The sequence below is a fragment of the Dendrobates tinctorius genome, unplaced genomic scaffold (genome assembly GCF_039654945.1).
Source record: "Dendrobates tinctorius isolate UK_male_01 unplaced genomic scaffold, ASM3965494v1 ptg000064l, whole genome shotgun sequence".
In the NCBI taxonomy this organism is placed as follows: domain Eukaryota; kingdom Metazoa; phylum Chordata; class Amphibia; order Anura; family Dendrobatidae; genus Dendrobates; species Dendrobates tinctorius.
In genome coordinates this window covers 67,387,049-67,412,258 of record NW_027361732.1, presented here as the reverse complement: position 1 = coordinate 67,412,258, position 25,210 = coordinate 67,387,049, and the positions used below count along the sequence as shown (strand labels likewise).

At 41.3% G+C, this 25,210-nt stretch overlaps 1 protein-coding gene across 2 annotated transcripts in view; it reads right to left on the bottom strand.

Moving 5' to 3' along the window:
* GPC6 (glypican 6) overlaps positions 1-25,210 on the bottom strand; it is a 1,398,086-nt gene that overhangs the window by 346,768 nt on the left and 1,026,108 nt on the right. The window lies entirely within an intron of this gene.

The window sequence follows — 25,210 nt, the reverse complement described above, 5'->3', positions numbered from 1 at the left end:
GGATACGGGAGTGAGAGGACCATGCATACCAGGATTGGGGGGTGAGGGGGCTATGCATACCAGGATTGGGGGATGAGGGGTTCCATGCATACCAGGATAGGAGGGGGGCAGCACATACCAGGATGGGAGACCATATACCAATAAAAATACTCGCCACCCAGGTGTAGAACGGGTTCATAGCTAGGATGCCTTATAATATTACAAGACAATTTACTGGATATCCACTATCTAATCAATATAAGCAGGCACACAAAGGTTGATATAATGGGAGTTCTTTCTGGGGTATGGAGACCATTAGGAAGCATTGGAGAAAAGGGAATTTCACACATGTAATGACAAGAGCAGAAAACAGGCAGATTTTTCAATTAAACACTTTTTGTCTGAATAGTGAGATAGAGCTGTTTGCATTTGAGGATAATTGAACAATCAGGAGTCCTGATTAGGAGTAACCTTAGGACAGTTTACGCTCACCTATAAAAGACTATTAACCACTGACCAACAGTAATCCCCGAGGAAGTAGAACGCTACCTCCGAAATGCGTAGGATAGAATAACAGACTACTGTTTTTTATAGTGATGTCACTTTTGCTGGCAGTCTTTTTTTTTTCAAAGCAGTGCAGCCAGCCGGAGCACTGGAGACACCGAAAACACCACAGATTGAGGTCTGACAGGTTATTCCCCACTCAGCTAATTCTCATTCAGTGAATCATCTCTACGTTGTAGTATGTCTAGAAACAACCCAATTCCCATCTATGCAAAGGTAGGCATAGGAATTTATACATTTATTTGCAGCATTCTATGCATCTATCATAGAGGATAATTATTTATTATACTTTAATTATATTTTTTTCAATTAGAACAAGGAAAATCATTTCATGAGCAGGTGTATCCAAACTTTTTACTGGTACTGTTTTTACTGGGTTACTTATGGACAGTTAATCCACAGATCCTTTATGCAAGTTTCCTCCTAAATCTGAGTACTTTTCACAGTCATGGTTCTAGTCTTTATGACCCCCTTACAATACAACCTCATAATTTTAGTTTGGAAGATTCAGAAAAAAAAAAGATTTAGGATTGGAAAAACATCTAATTACAGACAAGCCTATTACATCATGTGTACAGTAGCTGCTCCTTATGCTAAGCCATGACAAATCTTTAAGTTTCTATCATATTATGACTAAGGGATATATTACTCCCCAAAATAGGCACATGAGTGAAAATGAAAACATTTGGCACAACCATCAGGTGAATAAAATCTTGAAGTTTGTTAGAATCTTTTAACCTTGGATCCAGTCAGAATTATGTAAACCTGCCGCGTTTCTGCCAGTACAATGCTCTTAATCATAGTATAAAACCAAACCACAAGATTTGTCCTGCAATGTGACTTATATAGGATGCAAAACCCATCAACCCAAAAAGAGCATTGCAAAACAGATCACAAATATCACTGGTAAAAACAGTTTTTATTCAGGTGCGGCACGACACTTTGTCAATGAACACAATGCAGCTTCCTGCTTCTTTAGATTCTATGATATTGAGAAGATAGCATGCTCCAGCAGGACAGGGAACAGGAAAAGACAATTTATGTTACATGATGCTTTATGGATTTTGACACTGGATTTCAAATTTCCCAAAGGTAAAAATCCTAAAAATGACTTATATCTAATAAGGTGATGTGATGCTTATAAAATTTATTTTTGCATATGATGGTTGGTGTTTCCAAGCTAATCAATTAATGTCATGCTTACGCAATTGATTATTGTTTGTTCAAAATGAGTCTTCTTGTGATTTTGTTTCATACTGTGACTAAGGGTCCCGTTTCACTTAGCGACGCACCAGAGTTCCCGACAACGATATGACCTGGTAAGGATCACTGGTGCATCGCTAAATGATCGCTAGTAAACTGCCAAACAGGCAGATCTCTTCAGCAACGCAGCAACGATCCAGGGATCAAACACAGCGATGGGAGCTGGCCAGCGGGACGCCGAAGACGAAAAAATGGCCCAGGACATTCCTGCATGATCAGCGATATCCAGCAGGGGCGGCGGTCACTGCTGCGTGTCACATGTAGGGAGATCGCAGGCGAGATCGCTGTTGCATCACAAAATCGGTGACACATTAGCGATCTCGCTATGTGAGACGTTGCCTTAAGGGTATTGTACTGCCAGAAACTCGTCAGTTTTAATTCATGGATCCAAGGTTTTAAAAGCTGCTAACAAACATCAAGATTTTATTCACTGGTTTGGCCGAATGTTTTCATTTTTGTCTATTGGCCTTGCAGTACTCCAACAGTGGAACCTGGCACCATTGGGGTACTGGGATCTCGGCTTTTGAATTTTGGTTTCCATACTTCCTATTACTTACCAAAATGTTTCAGGGTTTCTGCAACTTGACTTGACTGTTGGCTTATCCTTGCTTTTTATCTATCCCCATCTGGTCATAGTTGCATGATCATGATATGTTCACCTTGTTTGCAAATGATAAAGTTGAGTAGAATGCCTTCATTTCCTTTTTTATATATTTTTGTGTTATGTTATGTGGGTCTAAAGGGAAGTGTTTCCCCTTGCAGAGAGTGTAAGCCCGGCTTAAGTAGACTTTTAGGCCATTTAATGCTCCTCTGAGAATATAAATATGCAAAGAGCTTCTTCATATTCTACTGCATATTTAAATTCCCAGAGAAACATTGCATGGCCTCTAAGTGTCCTTTTCACTGAGAAGAGGCAACATCCCAAAACACATGTCTGCAAATAGAGTCTCTGGTTTGGATTTTTAGCCAAAATCATGTGGCAAGGTTCAGTAAAGGGTCGATATTGACTTTTAGAATTGGTACAGCCAATAAGTGGTGACAGAATTCAAGTCCTCTTCATTCTGAAGAGGCTATTTGCATAGGTTATGTTATCTATAATAATAAATGCCCTAACCAGCTTCCGGTTGTAACAACTTCCGTCCAGTTGTAACCGGTGACGTCACCACACACACACGCACGTTAACCCTCAACACACCACACCGCCTCAACACACACTCCTCTCACCTTTCACCTCCACTCATGTCCACTCACTCTTTCACTCCACATACGTTCCTTTCTCTCACTCCGTTTCTCATACTCACACCGTCATCGTCGCTGCCCCGACATCTTCCTCCGCCGCCGCGATCCAGGATCCAGACGTTCTCCAGGCCGCCGACATCGGGATCCAAAAAGATGGCGTCGGCGAAATCTCGCGAGATTACGCCGACGCCATTTTGGATCCTGATGTCGCCCATGCCAGCGACATGTTGTTGCGGCGACGCCATCTTGAATATCGCGGGACTTCACGAAATCCAAGATGGCGTCCCGCAAGAACATGTCGGCGGCCTGGAGAACGTCTGGATCCTGGATCGCGGCGGCGGAGGAAGATGTCGGGGCAGCGACGATGACGGTGTGAGTATGAGAAACGGAGTGAGAGAAAGGAACGTATGTGGAGTGAAAGAGTGAGTGGACATGAGTGGAGGTGAAAGGTGAGAGGAGTGTGTGTTGAGGCGGTGTGGTGTGTTGAGGGTTAACATGGCAAGAGGTGTGAGGCTGTGTGCACACGCTGCGGATTTTGCTGCGGTTCCGCAGCGGTTTTGGCCACTGCGGACCCGCAGCAGTTTTTGCTGCGGTGTACAGTACCATGATTCCCTATGGGAATCAAAAACCGCAGTGCAGACGGTGCGGAATTTTCCGCGCGGATTATCTGCGGTTTTCAATCCGCAGAAAGAATTGACATGTCAATTCTTTCTGCGGATTCTCCTGCGGTTTGCCATCTCCTCTATTGAGGAGATGAAAAACCGCAGGGCAAAACCGCAGAGCAATCCGCAGGTAAAACCGCAGGTCTTTTGACCTGCGGTTTCACCTGCGGATTTTACAAAATCCGCGCGGATGAATCCGCACCTAATCCGCAGCGTGTGCACACAGCCTTAACGACGTCGGCGAAATCTCACGAGATTTCACCGACGCCATCTTGCATTCGTGAAATTGCGTCATTTACCTCACGCCAACTTGCTGTGCGGACGCTTGGCATTGCCTGTACCACCATAACTACTGCTGCCTTGGTCCTATGCCTGTTTACTGCCAGTGTCTAATTACAGGGCCAATTTGCCTATACTGCCATAACTATTGCTACCTTGCTACTCTGCCGGTGTCTAATTACAGGGCCAATTTGCCTCTATCGCCATAACTACTGCTGCCTTGCTACTCTGCCGGTGTCTAATTACAGGGCTAATTTGCCTCTACCGCCATAACTACTGCTGCCTTGCTCCTCTGCCGGTGTCTAATTACAGGGCTAATTTGCCTCTACCGACATAACTACTGCTGCCTTGCTCCTCTGCCGGTGTCTAATTACAGGGCTAATTTGCCTATACCACCATAACTACTGCTGCATTGCTCCTCTGCTGGTGTCTAATTACAGGGCCAATTTGCCTCTACCGCCATAACTACTGCTGCCTTGCTACTTTGCCGGTGTCTAATTACAGGGCTAATTTGCCTCTACCGCCATAACTACTGCTGCCTTGCTCCTCTGCCGGTGTCTAATTACAGGGCTAATTTGCCTATACCGCCATACCTACTGCTGCATTGCTCCTCTGCCGGTGTCTAATTACAGGGCTAATTTGCCTCTACCGCCATAACTACTGCTGCCTTGCTCCTCTGCCGGTGTCTAATTACAGGGCTAATTTGCCTCTACCGCCATAACTACTGCTGCCTTGCTCCTCTGCCGGTGTCTAATTACAGGGCCAATTTGCCTCTACCGCCATAACTACTGCTGCATTGCTCCTCTGCCGGTGTCTAATTACAGGGCTAATTTGCCTCTACCGCCATAACTACTGCTGCCTTGCTCTTCTGCCGGTGTCTAATTACAGGGCCAATTTGCCTCTACCGCCATAACTACTGCTGCATTACTCCTCTGCCGGTGTCTAATTACAGGGCTAATTTGCCTATACCGCCATAACTACTGCTGCCTTGCTCCTCTGCCGGTGTCTAATTACAGGGCTAATTTGCCTATACCGCCATAACTACTGCTGCCTTGCTCCTCTGCCGGTGTATAATTACAGGGCTAATTTGCCTCTACCGCCATAACTACTGCTGCCTTGCTCCTCTGCCGGTGTCTAATTACAGGGCTAATTTGCCTATACCGCCATAACTACTGCTGCCTTGCTACTCTGCCGGTGTCTAATTACAGGGCTAATTTGCCTCTACCGCCATAACTACTGCTGCCTTGCTCCTCTGCCGGTGTCTAATTACAGGGCTAATTTGCCTATACCGCCATACCTACTGCTGCATTGCTCCTCTGCCGGTGTCTAATTACAGGGCTAATTTGCCTCTACCGCCATAACTACTGCTGCCTTGCTCCTCTGCCGGTGTCTAATTACAGGGCTAATTTGCCTCTACCGCCATAACTACCGCTGCCTTGCTCCTCTGCCGGTGTCTAATTACAGGGCCAATTTGCCTCTACCGCCATAACTACTGCTGCATTGCTCCTCTGCCGGTGTCTAATTACAGGGCTAATTTGCCTATACCGCCATAACTACTGCTGCCTTGCTCCTCTGCCGGTGTCTAATTACAGGGCTAATTTGCCTATACCGCCATAACTACTGCTGCCTTGCTCCTCTGCCGGTGTATAATTACAGGGCTAATTTGCCTCTACCGCCATAACTACTGCTGCCTTGCTCCTCTGAAGGTGTCTAATTACAGGGCCAATTTGCCTATACCACCATAACAACTGCTGCATTGCTCCTCTGCCGGTGTCTAATTACAGGGCCAATTTGCCTATACCGCCATAACTACTGCTGCCTTGCTCCTCTGCTGGTGTCTAATTACAGGGCCAATTTGCCTATACCGCCATAACTACTGCTGCCTTGGTCCTATGCCTGTTTACTGCCGGTGTCTAATTACAGGGCCAATTTGCCTATACTGCCATAACTATTGCTACCTTGCTACTCTGCCGGTGTCTAATTACAGGGCTAATTTGCCTCTACCACCATAACTACTGCTGCCTTGCTCCTCTGCCAGTGTCTAATTACAGGGCTAATTTGCCTATACCGCCATAACTACTGCTGCATTGCTCCTCTGCCGGTGTCCAATTACAGGGCTAATTTGCCTCTACCGCCATAACTACTGCTGCCTTGCTCCTCTGCCGGTGTCTAATTACAGGGCTAATTTGCCTATACCACCATAACTACTGCTGCCTTGCTCCTCTGCCGGTGTCTAATTACAGGGCTAATTTGCTTATACCGCCATAACTACTGCTGCCTTGCTCCTCTGCCGGTGTCTAATTACAGGGCTAATTTGCCTCTACCCCCATAACTATTGCTGCCTTGCTCCTCTGCCGGTGTCTAATTACAGGGCCAATTTGCCTATACCGCCATAACTACTGCTGCATTGCTCCTCTGCCGGTGTCTAATTACAGGGCTAATTTGCCTATACCGCCATAACTACTGCTGCATTGCTCTTCTGCCGGTGTCTAATTACAGGGCTAATTTGCCTATACCGCCATAACTACTGCTGCCTTGCTCCTCTGTCGGTGTCTAATTACAGGGCTAATTTGCCTATACCGCCATAACTACTGCTGCCTTGCTCCTCTGCCGGTGTCTAATTACAGGGCTAATTTGCCTCTACCGCCATAACTACTGCTGCCTTGCTCCTCTGCCGGTGTCTAATTACAGGGCCAATTTGCCTATACCGCCATAACTACTGCTGCATTGCTCCTCTGCCGGTGTCTAATTACAGGGCCAATTTGCCTATACCGCCATAACTACTGCTGCCTTGCTCCTCTGCCGGTGTCTAATTACAGGGCCAATTTGCCTATACCGCCATAACTACTGCTGCCTTGCTCCTCTGCCGGTGTCTAATTACAGGGCTAATTTGCCTCTACCGCCATAACTGCTGCTGCATTGCTCCTCTGCCGGTGTCTAATTACAGGATCAATTTGCCTCTACCGCCATAACTACTGCTGCATTGCTCCTCTGCCGGTGTCTAATTACAGGGCCAATTTGCCTATACCGCCATAACTACTGCTGCCTTGCTCCTCTGCCGGTGTCTAATTACAGGGCCAATTTGCCTATACCGCCATAACTACTGCTGCCTTGCTCCTCTGCCGGTGTCTAATTACAGGGCTAATTTGCCTCTACCGCCATAACTACTGCTGCCTTGCTCCTCTGCCGGTGTCTAATTACAGGATCAATTTGCCTCTACCGCCATAACTACTGCTGCATTGCTCCTCTGCTGGTGTCTAATTACAGGGCCAATTTGCCAATACCGCCATAACTACTGCTGCCTTGCTCCTCTGCTGGTGTCTAATTACAGGATCAATTTGCCTCTACCGCCATAACTACTGCTGCCTTGCTCCTCTGCCGGTGTCTAATTACAGGATCAATTTGCCTCTACCGCCATAACTACTGCTGCATTGCTCCTCTGCTGGTGTCTAATTACAGGGCCAATTTGCCTATACCGCCATAACTACTGCTGCCTTGCTCCTCTGCCGGTGTCTAATTACAGGGCCAATTTGCCTCTACCGCCATAAGTACTGCTGCCTTGCTCCTCTGACTGTTCACTGCCTGTGTCTAATTACAGGGCCAATTTGCCTCTACCGCCATAACTACTGCTGCCTTGCTCCTCTGCCGGTGTCTAATTACAGGGCCAATTTGCCTCTACCGCCTTAACTACTGCTGCCTTGCTCCTCTGCCGGTGTCTAATTACAGGGCCAATTTGCCTCTACCGCCATAACTACTGCTGCCTTGCTCCTCTGCCGGTGTCTAACTACAGGGCCAATTTGCCACTACCACTTCATAACTACTGCTGGGCAATTACAGGGTCAATTAGTATCTGTTTACTCTACAATACTCCAGGACGCCTTCTTCACTGCCAGATAACTGCCAAATAGACTCCTTTACCTGTGCCAACATGAGTCATAACAAAAAGTATGCCAATGCCAGTGAAAGGAAAGCAGCTTTAGCACTACGACAAAAACAACGCCGTGCTAATGAGACTCCTGAGGAAAAACACCATCGCCTTGAGAAGATTAAGGCTTATAAACGCCGTCGCCTCACACACGAGTCCCCTAACTCTAAATCCATAAGATTGGCTGAAGAAGCCTCTGCACGCCGTCACCGCCGACAACAGATGGCCTCTTCCTCATCATTATTATTAGACTCACAAAAGGATGCTTCCACATCAGCATGTGGAACAATTTACTGCTACACTTCATCCCATATGCCGTTCACTGACATAACTAATTAGCAATCTGTTTCTGCCCTATCAATACCACCATTCAATACCGATGCACAGTATGTCAATGCCAGTGAAAGGAAAGCAGCTTTAGCACTACGACAAAAACAACGCCGTGCTAATGAGACTCCTGAGGAAAAACAGCATCGACTTGACAAGATTAAGGCTTATAAACGCCGTCGTCTCACACACGAATCCCCTAACTCTAAATCTATTACATTGGCTGAAGAAGCCTCTACACGCCATCACCGCCAACAACAGACGGCTTCTTCCTCATCATCTATAATAATAAATGCCCTAAGCAGCTTCCGGTTGTAACAACTTCCGTCCAGTTGTAACCGGTGACGTCACCACACACACGCACATGTTAACCCTCAACACACCACACCGCCTCAACACACACTCCTCTCACCTTTCACCTCCACTCACGTCCACTCACTCTTTCACTCCACATACGTTCCTTTCTCTCACTCCGTTTCTCATACTCACACCGTCATCGTCGCTGCCCCGACATCTTCCTCCGCCGCTGCGATCCTGGATCCAGACGTTCTCCAGGCCGCCGACATGTTCTTGCGGCGACGCCATCTGGGATTTCGTGAAATCCCGCGAGATTCAAGATGGCGTCGCCTCAAGAACATGTCGCTGGCGTGGACGACTCGGGATCCAAAAAGATGGCGTCGGCGAAATCTCGCGAGATTACGCCGACGCCATTTTGGATCCCGATGTCGTCCACGCCGGCGACATGTTCTTGCGGCGACGCCATTTTGGATCGGCGAAATCCCGCGATAGTCAAGATGGCGTCGCCGCAAGAACATGTCGCCGGCGAGGACGACGTCGGGATCCAAAATGGCGTCGGCGAAAACTCGCGAGATTTCGCCAACGCCATTTTGGATCCCGACGTCGTCCACGCCGGCGACCTGTTCTTCCGGCGACGCTATCTTGACTATCGTGGGATTTCACAATACTCAAGATGGCGTCGCCGCAAGAACATGTCGCCGGCGTGGACAACGTCTGGATCCAGGATGGCGCCGGTGGAAGAAGATATCGGGGATCGTGGAGCAACGGCAATGACGGCGTGAGTATGAGAGACGGAGTGAGAGAAGGGGTCGTATGTGGAGTGAAAGAGTGAGTGGAGATGGTGAAAGGTGAGAGGAGTGTGTGTTGAGGAGTGTGTGTGTTGAAGGTTAACATGGCAAGAGGTGTGATGCTATCGCATCCTCCCGATGCGATAGCATCGGGCCATAATCTAGTATCATATATTTCTCTAATATGCTTTTTGAAATGTCAGTTTGCACACATTATATTGTCCCTATGTGTAATTTTATGTTTTGTTATTATTCTATCCTGGGCTCATGGTATGTCTGACATTTGCGTGTCTAGTCATATGTTCAGCCATTCTTAACACATGATGAAAACTTGCAATTCAGCAGCTGTAAAGGTTAGAATTGCTTGGCATAATTTTATGGCAGAACAGTTCTGTTCCAATAAAATTGTACCAGCTCTTACATAGTTAACACCTGCCTTCGGGTATTATTGAACTCTGATATGCTATCATAACAATTTATTTTTTGCACCATTTCTAGGTATATTTTTCTCCTTAACCTCAATTAAAGATACTGCTATTTCATGTTCCTATAAATATTAAGTAGGCTTACTTTTGCTTCAGGAGATTGAGAATATCTTATCAAGTAAGTGTTCTGTCTACACATCACTAAGCCTGTTCTTGTTAGAAAGCTATTGAGAATGTTTGACTGAACAAACTCATTCACTCCTTTTAACATAAAACAGCAACTAGCTGATCCCAAACTATCATGTCTCCTGTAGCTGACTGCCTGATTCTGATAATATTTTCCATTATAGATTTACACATGAAATATTTTAGCAAATTCCCATGTTACTTATCTGTGCATGAAAACATAGGAATGAGCACTGTAATATTAGTCTTACTTGTTTTACAGTTTTCTGATGTTATGGCCTTTATTCTATAAATCTTCTCAAATTTAGTTTTGCCAATATGGCATACTTAATTTCCGTTGATTTTATATAAATTGATTTCTAGGTCTTTATTTTAATATTTTGGTGATATTTTGGTGATAATACTAATGCCATATGCACAATTGTAAAGTACAAAAAGAGTTATTTTTGACCATGAGATGTACATTTTAACATGACAGATACAGTATATATATAATTCTACGTGCTGCAACAGTTTAACTCCTTCCTAGAGCCATTACGTTTTTTAGATTGACATTGTTTTTTGAGTTTTGAGACAGACTCTTAAAGGGAATCTGTCACCTAGTTTTGTGCTGTGAGATGCTGCCACCGCCATCAGGGCATTATCTACAACATTCTGTAATGCTGTAGATAAGCCCCCGATGTAACCTGAAAGAGAAGAAAAACGAGGTATATTATACCCACCCAGGGGAGATCTGGGTCCGGTTTGGGTCCGGAGGGTGTCGCGGTCCGGTCCCTGTTGAGGGCAGAGCAGAGTACTGCAGTGCGCAGGCGCTGGACCGGGAAGCAAAGAAGAGGATGTCATCGCTACAAGATGGGAGGTGCCGGACCGGACCGCGACACCCTCCAGATCCGGACCGCCCCTTGGTGAGTATACTATAACTCGTTTTTCTTCTTTTTCAGGTTACATCGGGGGCTTATCTACGGTATTACAGAATGCTGTAGATAAGCCCCTGATGGCGGTGCTGGCAGCTGATAGGGCTAAAATGAGGTGACAGACTCCCTTTAAAATATTAAATAAGTGTTTATTTATACAATAAAGTCAGCAAGTTATGGTGGTGTCTGAAATGAGTTAGTTTAAATGTTTGGAACAGATTTTCAATTTTACAAGTTTTGCAGGCAAATCTACTGTACATAAAAATAATCTTAAAGCATGAGCTTGTCAGACATAGAGTACTGAGCAAAAGCCTTAGGCAGGTTTCGAAACAATGCAAGAAAGTAAGAATGTTGTCAAATATAGGTATTAATAATTTAATTTTATCAATTATCAAAATGCAAAGTGAATCAACAAAACAGAAATCAAATGAATATTTGGTGTGACCACCATTTGCATTCAAAATAGCATCAAATCTCCTAGGTACACTTGCACAAAGTTTTTAACCCCTTAGTGACAGAGCCAATTTGGTACTTAATGACCAAGACAATTTTTGCAATTCTGACCACAGTCACTTTATGAGGTTTTAGCTCTGAAATGCTTTAATGGATCCCAGTGATTCTGAGACTGTTTTTTCATGACATATTGTACTTCATGTTAGTGGTAAAATTTCTTCTATATTACTTGCGTTTTTATTTACTTAAAAAAAAAAAGGAATTTGGCAAAAATTTTTCAATTTTCAAACTCTAAATTTTTATGCCCTTAATTGAGAGTCATATCAAAATAGATAATTAATAACATTTCCCACATATCTACTTTACATCAGCACAATATTATAAACATTTTTTAGGACGTTGCAATGGTTAAAAGTTGACAAGAGATTTCTCATTTTTCCAACAAAATTTACAAAATCATTTTATTTAGGGACCATCTCACATTTGAAGTGAGTTTGGTGGGTCAATATGCCGGAAAATAACCAAAAGTGACAACATTCTAAAAATGTACCCCTCAAGGTGCACAAAACTACATTCTAGAAGTTTATTAACACTTTCTGGTGCTTCATGAGAACTAAAGCAATGTGGAAGGAAAAAATTAACATTTTACATTTTTCACAAAAAACTTAATTTGGAGCTAAACTTTTTTATTTTCACAAGAGTATCAGGAGAAAATGGACTACAAAATTTATTTTGCAATTTCTCATGAGTACACTTATACCCCGTATGTGGGAGAAAGCCACTATTTGGGCAAATGGCAGGTCTCAGAAGGGAGGGCGCACCGCTTGACTTTTTGAACACAAAATTGGCTGGAATCAATGGTGGGCACCATGTTGCGTTTGTAGATCCCCTGATGTACCTAAACAGTGGAAATCCCCAATTCTAACTCCAACCCTAACACAGCCCTAACCCCAACCCTAAACCCAACCCAACACAACCCTAACTCCAACACCACTCTAACTCCAACACCATTACCCTAACCCCCAACACAACCCTAACGCTAACACAACCCTAACCCAAACCTATCCCTAACCCTAACCCTAACCATAACCCCAACCATAACCGTAACCCTAGCTATAACCCCAACTATAACCCCAACCATAACCCTAACCCTACCCCTAACCCTATCTGAAAAATGGGAAAAATAAGTTTATTTTATTTTATGATTTTTACCAAACTAAGGTGGTGATGAAGGGGGGTTTGACTTACTATTTTTTCATTTTATTCACTGTGATAGGGTCTATCACAGTGATCAAAATGAACCAATAGAGGAAATCTCCTATTGTTGCAGGGTGCCGGCCGGCAGATCTCGGTGGGTGCCATTTTTTTCCTGGAAGAACACAGGACACAGCTGGAGGGACTGGGGGACATTGCAGGTATCGAAGGACCCCATTTCTCTCTCCTCTGATGTGCTAAATCATATCAGAAGAGAGAGAAAAAAGTAGAAAATTGAACTTTTTTTGCAGTTGCCATTATTCCATGAATAACGGTGATCGTAGCACAGGGGTCAGTAATAACGGACCCGAATTACATTTTACAATGCTGGGGGGCACTAAACCCTTATTTCTCAGCACCCTTAAAAAGGGGCACTGAGGAATAAGTACCCTTAACTGCCGCCATTAAAAGGCGTATTAGCAGTTGTTAAGGGGTTACAGGAATTTGTCACAGAAGTTGTTCCAAACATATTGAAGAACTAACCATAAGTGTAGATGTGGATGTAAGCTTGCATAAATCTCTCTCTCTGTAATTCCAGACAGACATGATGATATATGATATCAGGGTTCTATGGGGCCATGTCACCATTTCCAGTACCTCTTGTCCTTCTTTACGCCAATGATAGATCTAAATAACATGGGTTATATATTTGGGGTCTTTGTCCTACTGCAGAACTAATTTGGAGCTAGAAGCTCTTTTATAGCATTGTGTGATTGTTAAGTAAGTATCTGTCTGTATTTCTCAGAATTGAGGACACCATAAATCTTGATCAAATCTTCAGCTATATCTGTTAAAATACAGCTTCAAATTTGCAAGGAATCTCTACCATGATTCACTGTTGCCTACAGACATTCAGCATTGTTCTGTTCTCCCACCCTCTGGAGAAGACACTGACTTTTGTTATAACCCAGTATTTAAATATTTCCATTTTTTGACTCATCTGCAGAGACCATCTGCTGCAACCCTTTGGCAACCCATTTCCTTTGCTTTTGTGCATAGTTGTATAGCTTTGATTTGTGTCCATTTAGAAGGCATGGATTTCTGACCACAATTCCTCCATGAAAATCACTTCTGGCCAGACTTCTCTGAACAGTAAATGGATGTAGCTGGGTGCTATTGTAGCTGTTCTGAGCTGATGGCACCGCTGGACATCTTCCAATTTTGAATGGAAGAAAGCATGACACATATTTCATCTGCTTCACTAAGTTTCCTTGGCTGATCACTGGCACTACGATCATCAAGGTTCACTAATTCTTGTTGATTTTCAAAACAGCTTGAAAAGAACATTTTGAAAACCATTTTGCTTTCAAGTTTTTAGCTGGAAGAAGATGTGCTGATGCTGTATAAATACATTGGGCCTTTTGACTGCTCTCAATCTTGCCATGGTATATGACTTGTCAATAGAAACTATCTTCAATAACCTCACCTTTATAGCAGAGTTTGGCTGAATGTTACCCAGCTGGAAAAACTGATGCTATTTTGAAGACAAAAGGTGATCATTAGTTATGAGTGAGCACTAAATGCTAGGGTACTCGTTACTCTAATTTTAGAGGGCCAGCCCCCAGCCCTCACTAAAGATTTTTGTAGGGTCGGCAGCCAGATACGCTTCGCATAGCCATATATGTCTACTGCAATATAAGTTATCCATCTGAGGTGGGCAAAATTCCTTTTTCATATTAGTACTGTAAAGTTTGAAACATGGAGGGTCAGCAGGCATATTGTGGTGAGATGAGACCAAGATAGAGCTTTTTGGTAAAGCATGTCATTCCACTGTTTACTGGAAATGGAATGAGGCCTACAAATGAAAGAACCCAATGGCTACAGTCAAATATGGTGGAGGTTCAAGGATATTTGAGGGTTGTTTTACTGACTCTGGCACTGGGTGAATTGAAATATGAAGATTCCCAAAGGATTTAGGGTTTTTGTAGTGTCCAGTATCAGAAAGCTGGGTTTGAATCATAGGTTATGGGTCTTCTAGCAGGACAATGACCCCTAACATACTTCAAGGAGTCCCCAGAAATGGATGGAGAGTTCAGTAGTAGTAATTCCAGCTCCAGTAGCATACAGTCTCCCACCACTACCTCTTACATACAGCTGCTACAGTGAAACTACAAACAGACACTTTGAATCAGTTAATTTTGCCTGATTTTCTGAATTTCTGAGTGCAGATCAGTGGAGGAGGACTACACAAAAAAGATGAAATCCTGAAGTGTATACCCATGTTTGTGTGGGAAGGGGTGCATGGGAATACACTAGGAAGAAAAAAAATACTGGATTTAAGTTTATGCTCTGCTGCTGTCATCTGATGGTGTTTAGAAGCCTGGGCCAATCAAGCCATTGTTCATTTTAATAAGAATCAGCCTGTCAGCATTTTTAGTTGACAGGCAGATATGCCTATCAGTTATAATACCCCCAGCGGCACTAAAAAGCCGCTTGGACAATACGCTAGAGGCAGGGCAGGCAAAGACCTCCAAGATGTAGAGAGACATCTGATATAATGTGGGTGTTTATTATGCTCCCGCTGTATGCACAGTTTCACCTAACCCACGTCCTCTTTGCTCATCATCACATCCACTTCCCTGTCCTTTGCCACGTGCCTTTCCCCTTTTAAGTTACATATGATATATCCCTGTTGAGAAAACTTTGCATGATTAGTATCACAGGAAAATGTGCTCACCTTAGATGGACTTGCTACAGTGCAGGAGTAATATAGAGCAGCATTTGCTAACCCACAAAGTCTGGCTGTATGATTTTGATGCACAATTGGTATAATATTTCCCTGATAAAAAATTTTGCAGGAATAGTAGCACAAGAAAATTTTGCCACCTCAGATGGACTTGTTACAGTGTAGGAGAAATATACCGTTGTTATTTCTAGTCAACTAACTGTGTTTTACATTTTGATGCACAACTGGTGCAGTATAAATGGTGTATAATATTTACCTGCTAATAAATTTCTGCAGGATTAGTATCACAGGAAAATTTGCCAACCTCAGGTGACTTGATATAATGCGGGAGCAATATAGCAATGCTATTTCTAACCAACTAACTCTGTTTTTTTATTTTGACACACAACTGGCACAGTATAAATTGTGTATAATATTTCCCTGCTAAAAGAATTTGCAGGATTTATATGTCAGGAAAATTTGCCCACCTCAGATGGAATTGTTCCAGTGCTGGAGCAACATAGCAATGCTATTTCTAACCAACCAAAACTGGATTTTTTTACTTTGATGCACATCTGGCACAGTATAAATGCAATATAATATTTGCCTGCTGAAAAAAATTTTCAGGATTAGCATTGTAGGAAAATTTGGCCAGCTCAGATGGACTTGTTACAGTGCTGGACAAATATAGCAATGCCATTTCTAACCAACCAACTCTAGATTTTTTATTTTGATACACAACTGGTGCAGTATAAATGCCGTATAATATTTCCCTGCTGAAAAATATTTACAGGATTAGTATTGCAAGAAAATTTGCCCACTTCAGATCTACTTGTTAAAGTGCTGGAGCAATATAGCTATGCTATTTCTAACCAACCAAGTCTGGCTTTTTTATTTTGATGCAAAACTAGTGCAGTATAAATACCATATAATCTTTCCCTGCTGAAAAAAAACTTGGAATACTAGCGCAGGAAAATTTGTTCACCACAGATGGACTTGTTACAGTGCTGGAGCAATACAGAAATGCTATTTCTAGCCAACCAACTCAACTTTGGCTTTTTTATTTTGATGCACAATTGGCACAGTTTAAATGGTGTATAGTAACTCCCTACTAAAAAATATTCAGGATTAGTATCGCAGGAAAATTTGTCCATCTCTGATGGACTTGATTCAGTTCCAGAGCAATCACTAGTGGTCATATTAAAATGGTCATCAAAACTGATTTGATTTAAATTTTTCATTCAATAATTCCCTTTTCATTTTGTTAATTGATAAAAATCAGCTAATAAGTAAAGAAAAGCAAATTTATTCAAGTGGAACTTAATCCTGTTTTGCATTTTTTCAAAAAATCTGTATACTTCAGAATGGCCTATTGGCTGCTATGTTGCTGAACTGTAAAACCGTCTTTTATTACCACCACCACACACTGAATTCTGGGCCTCTTCATGCTAGGCTGGGACTTCTTTGTGCTTGTGCATAGTAGTGACTTTGTCACACTCCAGACTTGGACTTTCTTTTGATACCAGGCACAAGACATTCCTGCGCATGCGCTTCGTAAGATTGCAACATTGTGAAATATCCGCCACAAACTTACAACTCACATGAACAGGTCCCACCCATAAGTGCAAGCCTAGCATGAATAGGTTTCAGTCTGCAGTAGCAGAAAAAATAGGCATGGAGTACTGTATTTAGAAGAACTAGCAGAGGAGGTAGACAAACAAGTTAGCAGTAACATGAGTATTATTTTATTTTTTCTACATATTATGTTTGCTATGCTCTGGGGTCTATAAAGACCCCAGAGCATAATAATGGACCTTTAATTCACAGAGAATAAGTTCAAAGCAAAACAAATTTTCAGGTAAAATCCATACAATTTGGCAAATTATAATTTTGTTGGCGAATAATTATAGAGACCACCATTATAATAGAACATAACTGACTAATCATATGTGCAATAGATCCTGGAAAATGGAAATCGGAAAGCCATGACATCTGAGCGAAATTAGCCATAGAGTCTTTTCACAATTACTTTTTTGGATCATTGGAGAGTAGAGCATATTCCATGACAAACTATATCCCAAAGAGGCCTGTCTCCCATTGTATATTCTTACTGTGCTCTTTGTGTAAAAATAGATTTTCTATTTAGTGAAAAAAGTATGGCAGAAAATGTTAAAAAGGGTACCTAGGAAGCACAGGGGCCTATAGCTATATCTGTCATATGTCTCTTGGAACATAGTAAAAAAATGAACTGCAAATAGTCTCCTAGACAATTTGAAGTGACAGGCTCATTTTATATCATATTTTTGACAGTACACTTTGATAAAGCTTATAATAACTATATTAGTTCTAAATAGTAGTGCTAGTTATTGAATGGCAGAATTCATAAGTTAATCGTACTATAAATTGTACCGCTGTCAGAAAATCAGTCACTTCTCCGCTCACTGTTAGATATGTGACCTGATAAAAAATTGATACTTTATGGGTGGAAGACTATGCAACAAAATAAATATATTCAAGATATTCCAGCACAAAAAAAGTTCACAGTCAAATTTTTATACCCTCTACATAAATAATATTGATGTTCATTATTGCTAATCTTTTCCTAATTCTTTGTTTTTAGCCTAGGCACAGAACCATATGAACCATATGCTTCCCTGAAAAGCATCATATGTCTTAAACATATTTAACAACTGATGTGTCAGATGAAATCTAACAATCTAATAAAAGCAGACTTTTCAGGTGAAGAAGGTCATTGTGTGTAAGCTGTTTTCTATATAAGCAGTCTGGGAATAAAAATCCCAAATCAATTAATTCATTTCACTTTTTTGAATCCCTGCTAAAATGGATGAAAGTGATTTATTTTTTATCTCACTGGAATGGTATTTTCTTTTATCTCTATATTTCTAGAAATGTTTTTGCTCTACTTTTGTATATTCTATTTATATAATGTTCACATATTTTTGGCCAAATAGTTTCAAGTTTCAGTTCTAATTCTTATTGACTCTTTCCTAATATCTGTCAGATATTTTATTTCCATTATATTTCCATTGTGCAGTCATATGGACAGTAATGGTGATTTTTCATTCAACACATTTGAAGCCAGTTTATGTACATTTTCACTACAATGTAGGAATAAACTTCATGCCAAATTCCATATAATGAAAACTTGTGTGATTTTCATTGAAGCATTGTGGACAGAAGGCCATACTTTATAAATGGACACAATGCCAAGCAACTCAGCCAGGCATGAAAACGTAGGAACTGGGTTGCAGAAAGAGGACAGCAGATGCTCTGGACTGAAATAAGGCAAAACATTAGGTAATCTAGGTAATGGAATAGTACGGGGTAATGGCTTTTGTTGTGTCAAAAGGCAGGGATTCCTGTTCCTTACAATATGTACATTGAGGATACCTGCTTCTCATAGTCATGACTTAATTCTCGTTGCACTCTAGTAGTCAATACTTGACCTTCTATAATCCAAAATGATGAAGTACTTGAAATGTTTTAATGCTTGCTCTATGGTTAGTTTTATCCAATATTTCTGTTTGATTTTTTTTGTTGGTGAGGTGTGGGTGGAAATATTAACACTATAGTTTAAGCTCTCTCCCTCTCTACTTTGTAACATGTATCTAAAATTGATATCAAACTAATCTTGTATGTTTATTTAACTGATGGGCGTTTGCTATGAGACTATTATTGGAAGAACATACTTCTTTTGGAATTTTGTGCCTATACATAGCAACTTTTATTTAGGTTTCAGGTACTTGAGATTATGGTAATTTGTAAAAAGTAGTGACAAGGTGACAATAATATAGAAACACTGTGTATCTAAGTTGAAGTTTAGTCTAGTGGACTACAATTGTTACATGTACATAATCATCAAACTAGGAAGTCAACCATTAAGACTCTTGTGTGAATATCATTTTCATTTTAAATCAACAGTAATTTTCCTTTTTAATGTGAACTTTTTGTGTACAATTATATAGGTAAGAATTAACTTAATGAACAAAATTAAGATCGAATGTGTAATACCTTATGAAGCCTAATTCATTTTGTGCTGTACTTTCCTGAGATTGAGCTAATCAATCCCAATTTTCAACCATTAGTACATATGTTCCCAGGTGTCATAAAGAAGTTATACACTACTTGACAACCCCTTATGAAAGGGAATCTGTCAATAGGATCAACCCTCCTAAGCCCTCTATATAGGCATGCAGGTCATAGAAAGAAGAATAAAAAAAATCCTAGATATCTGCAATAAGATGTCTTGTTCCAGAGAAATCCATGTTTCTCTTATCTGCTAATGAGCTGTTCCAGGCTATAAGCCCGACACTGATCTGCATGAGAATCTGTCTCCAGAGATTATTATAGAGGAAAGAGTGAGTTACCAGTGTGAGACATGTAATTAACACCATACAATAGGACTGAACTTTGTCTCATAGCAAACAAGTTAGCAACTGCAACTCCCACAGCTCTGCTGTATTGTAACTATATCGCAACAATGGCTGCTGATAAGATGAAAGCTGAAGCAATGAGAGGAACCTCAGATATTTCAGGTATAACCACACACAGCCAGCTCTGCAATGAGATCAGGAGAGCAGAAAGCGGCCATTACACATCACACTGGTAGCATCCTCTTTTTAATTAAAATAAACTCTGGAGGCAGATTCGCCTGCAAATCTATGTCTGACCGGAATAAAACATCGGATTTCAGATATCAAGGTATCCTTCTATTGAGCTTCCAATGGCTTAGGAGGGTTGATTCTACTGATACATTCCCTATGTACTTAGAGCTCTGGATCCCTGATATGAACATCTAGTGGCCCCTGATTGGTTGCAGTGCTTATGTAAGGAGATGGATTAGGCTGCAGGTACCTGTACCGAGTCGGGTCCGGAACTGTTGAGGATGCCTTCCATGGTTCCTGAGGGAAGCAATGAGCGACTGGACCAACCTCATGACCTCAGTAGGAGGGGCCGGATAAAAACAAAAGCGCGCTTGGCTGCAACAGTTTTGGCACGAACCAGCAGCGTGCATCAGGTTGAGCAGGGTGCTCTGTCCCCTGAGCACGGCACTCCGACCAGTCATGCCTGTCGGCTACCACCGTCTGCAGAGGAGCCATTAGAGAGAGATACAGTGCATGTGTGGAAGGGAGAAAACCAGGTGCCAGACAAGCACACACGGCCTGACCCATTAGTTGCTGCACTTCAGCCAATGATTGTGTCCGGAAGGACTGCAGCCCTATTTACTTTGGCCGCACACGTTAATGAACTGGGGGCTCAGCGGAAGGTGCCAGAGACCGACCGCTGTGGCCATAAGATGGACCGTCAATTAAAGGACCCCATCTGTGAACAATTCCCCGGTCGTTACCGGCACTACAACCCCTGCGGGATCAGCTGAGGAGGATCCTAAGAAAACGATAAGTTTTGACAATTGTACTGCTGCTATTCTGCATTCTTTACCCTCTGTTTTGTTTCTTGCATTGACTCTTTAACCCTTGATCTCCCTGTGAGGAGCTTATACTGTTAAATTAAATTGTTAAACTTCTTAACCCTTGTTCTGTCTCCTGTCCATCACTGCATCCCGCAACCTGCTTACACTTACGTGACCCCCTTGCTGGATGCTGGCAAGCAGCTCTGGTTCAGGAAGTGAGCATAGTTTTTTTTATATTTTTTCACCTTTTTTTGGCCCATTAAAAGGGGGTTGTCCAGTATTAGTCAACTGATTCTTAATTATTTAATTTTTATGATTTTATTGTTTAAATAAAAATTACAATGGCTCTTTAGGTACATTTAAAGACTATTCATCTTTTTTTCCATAAATCAATAGTACAAATGAAAATGTGAAACCTTGTAATATATCTTTTCAGATAAATTAGCTTTTTTCTCATCCTGTGCTGACCATTCATTCTCAAAATTTTGATAACAGTGAAACTTCATCTGCACCATTACTCTTTTTTATCTTCTCTTCCTTGAGTCTTCAGTTGCTCCACGGTGGAAAGACCCAGACCATTCACAAGGATCTAGATCTAAACATTATTCAGTTACAGATCAGGATAACAGTTACAGATTGCTACTATTAGAACAAATAAAGCATGCAATTTGCCTAGGATAAGAAAATATTCTGCTTGTTGAGCTCAGTTAACAAATATTGGGTTCTGTTTCTGTTTACTGAAAACCTATCTAGGCTTGATTAGTATAAAACAGGATGTAACATGAGCAATGAGCCTACTTTAGACTATTAACTACAGCTTTGCTTTCTTCACCTTGTGAAACATGTTACCATTTATTTATTGATTTTCCTCAATGCCCTTCTGATAGCTTATCTCCTTTACTTGATTTTCTCATAGAAGCTCACTTGATTTCCTCAATGGCAATTTTTGCTATTTGAATTTCTGCTATTTGTCCAGTCATCTGATTTTTATATGACGTAAGGAATTGTTTTTTTCTGTATCGCAGAATAAAAATACGTCATGTTGTTACCTAACAATGTGAGCCTATTAACATAGTTTGATGTATACGAAAGTTCCACATCTTGATTTTAGCATAAACTCTTTCTGTCACTTTCATTCATTCTTGTGTAGAAGTGGTTAGACATAAGAAAATGGCTCCCTATATCAGCCGATTGGCCACTTTTTGTGATCTCATTGTACAGGAGTATATCAGTTCCGTAAGGGGGCAAAAATAGTAATTATACAAAAAGTTAAAAAAAACCGTCAAAAATATAAAACCTACTGCTGGGGACTCAATCCGTGCACATGCCGGTAATAATGGTAAAGCATCTAGATTTCAAACAGAAGCAGGTAACTGAAAAGCAGCGACCTACCATTCAAACACTAGAGGAAGGCAGAGAGTCAGAGAATCACAGAAAAGGAAGAGAAGATCCAGCGTACAGTCCAACCCCTGTCCACCGAATTAGCATATAACTTCTAAGAGTGCACAATCTGCGCACCCTATGCTAAAGATAAGGTGCGCAGATCGCAAGCGTCCATGTGCGATAGTAGGCGGCGATGACCGGATGGGGCGGGCAGGGAGCCGGCAGGGGGTGGGGCTTAGCAGCACCGTGTGCTGCGTGGAATAAACGCTAGTGTGAAACTAGCCTAGCAGCACCATTACAGTCATGTCTGTACATGACAAAATCATGTTGTCAAGTTCTCTTTAAGACCTGCTATATCATCATTCAGCGGATTCATTAGAAAACAAATTGAGTTACTGAAATAATGCAATCAATGACTTTGCCTTATTTATCCTCATGGCAAGTTATTTTTAAACTAATCAAGATATAAAATATTAATACTACTACTTGCTAATGATAATCCATTTTCCTATTAGTAGTCCTTTCTCCAACAAGTTGTTCATGCAGTTCATGAAGTTTTAGCTTCGAAATTGTGTTTTATTTGACTGACTTTCTAATGATTTGTTGTAATTCTGTAGAATATAATCTTATACCAAACTTGCCTATAACTCAAAGAAGATGAGATTTACTTCCTATTCACCTGTAGGCTGGTGTCTGTAATCCATTGCTTGCACAGTAAATCCTGTGCAACTTAGGAGTGCTTTACAGAATAGACAACGCAATTATAGATTGAATTGTTGGACCAGACATAATAATATCTCACTGTAAGTGAAGAATATCTGAAGAGACTCTGGCTATATTAAGACACATGAAGCAATGATAACAATTACTACTTATCCCATTTCAATGACTTTGCTGTTGGAAATACCCAAGGGCCATTGCTAATTGTAAAGGTGGAAACTGAGGCAAAAAAAAATGACTTAATGAAAAGTAGAGGCAGCCTTGTTGTCTGCGTTAAATCCATCACTTGGGCTATTCCTCTGATTCAAGCTACTGATAGGATTGCTGTCTGCTGCCTGTGCTTTATCATCTGTCTACCTTTTCACTATAGCTTCTGTCTTCTAATACTAGGGTGATCTTGACCACTTTGTAAAATGTTTCAAGGACACACTAGTACTTTTTTTTAGATGACTTTACAAATAATAAGACAAATACTTTAGTAGCTTGTAGACATACCAATAAGTACTGGAGATTAATTCAAGCTGCTGATCTATCTAGAATATATTGACATCCATTCTCCCTTGTGAATGTTGTCAACATTGAAGCATGTATCCATTTTATGTGCATGTATTACATTAGTGGTATATGTTCCCTTGATGTTTTACTAAGTATATTACTGTTCACACTTTGTTTTCATATTTTAATATCACATATGTGTATTATGCACCATATGGTCATAATAATTGTCAATGCACATTGCACTATCATATATCATTGCTTTGTTTTTTTATATAATCTGTCTTTAGACAATATGACACTGGTAGATATAAATGAAATGCATTGTGTGTCATAATTTTTATTGCACTTAGTTATACACATTTATTCCATAGACATTTATTTTGTTTCATACTTACCTTTTTTCTTTCTTTTTCATTTTATTTTACACTTTTTTTCACTATTATCTCATACTTACCCTTTTATTACTGTTTAGTTTCTACTAGTTTCTTATATACAGTGGGGAAAATAAGTACACGATTCACTACTGATTTTTAAGTTTTCCCACCTACACAGAATGGACAGATCTGTAATTTTTATCTTAGGTACACTGCAACTGTGTAGGAGACAGAATCTTAAAAACAAAATCAGGAAAATCACATTGTATGATGTTTTACATAAGTAATTTTCATCTTATTGCATGAAATAAGTATTGGATACAATTGAAAAACAGAACTTAATTTTTTGGTACAGAAACCTTTGTCTGCAATTACAAAGGTCAGACATTTCCTGTAGTTCTTGAGTAAGTTTGCACACACTGCAGAAGGGATTTTGGCCCACTCCTCATATATATCTTCTCCAGGTCTTTCATGTCTCTGGGCTGTCACTGGGTAACATTGAGTTTCAGCTCCCTCCAAAGATCTTCTATTGTGCTCAGGCCGGGAAACTGGTTAGAGAACTCCGGGATCTTGAAATACTTCTTACGTAGCTACTCCTTAGTTGGCCTGGCTGTGTGTTTTTGGTCATTGTCATGCAGAAAGACCCAGCCACGACCAATATTCAGTGCTTTTATTAAGGGAAGGAGGTTGTTGACCAAAATCAACAATAATCTTTATTTTTTTTATAACGTTAACATATTCCACAGTGCTTTACAGTTTTGCACCCATTATCATCACTGTCTTCGATGGGGCTCACAATCTAAATTCCATAGCATTTCCTCCCACATTCCAAAGACATAGACCAACACACAAAGACACAGGTCTTTGGAATGTGGGAGGAAACTGGAGAACCCAGAGGAAACCCATGCAAACACGGGGAGAACATACAAACTCCTTGCAGATGTTCTCCTTGGTGGGATTCGAACCCAGGACTCTAGCGCTGCAAGGCTGCAGTGCTATCCACTGAGCCACCATGCTGCACTCTATCCATCCTTCCTAAAATATGATGCAGTTGTCCTGTCTCCTTTGCTGAAAAACACAAAGTATATTTCACCCACCATGCTTCATCTTTGGGATGGTGTTCTTGAGGTTGTACTCATCCTTTGTCTTCCTCCAATCACGGCAAGTGGAGTTGATACCAAAAAATTTTATTTTGATGTCATCTGACCACATGACCTTCTATAATGGCTCCTCTGGATCATTCAGATGGTCTTCAAACAGGCCTGGACATGTGCTGGCATGTGTAGGAGGACCTTGAGTGCCCTGCAAGATTTTAATCCATGATGGCATAGTGTGTTACTAATGTTAATGTGGTCCCATCTGTCTTCAGGTGATTGACCAGGTCCTCCCACATAGTTCTGAGATTATTCCTGAACTTTCTCAGAATCATCCTTATCCCACGAGGCCCGATGTTGCATGGAGCCCCCCACACAGGTGCAATTAATACAAGTAATGAGGGCAGAGTAGAATGGCTTTTTAAAGAAAAACTGACAGGTATGTGAGAGCCAGAATTCTTGCTGGTTGCTGGTTGATCAAATACTTATT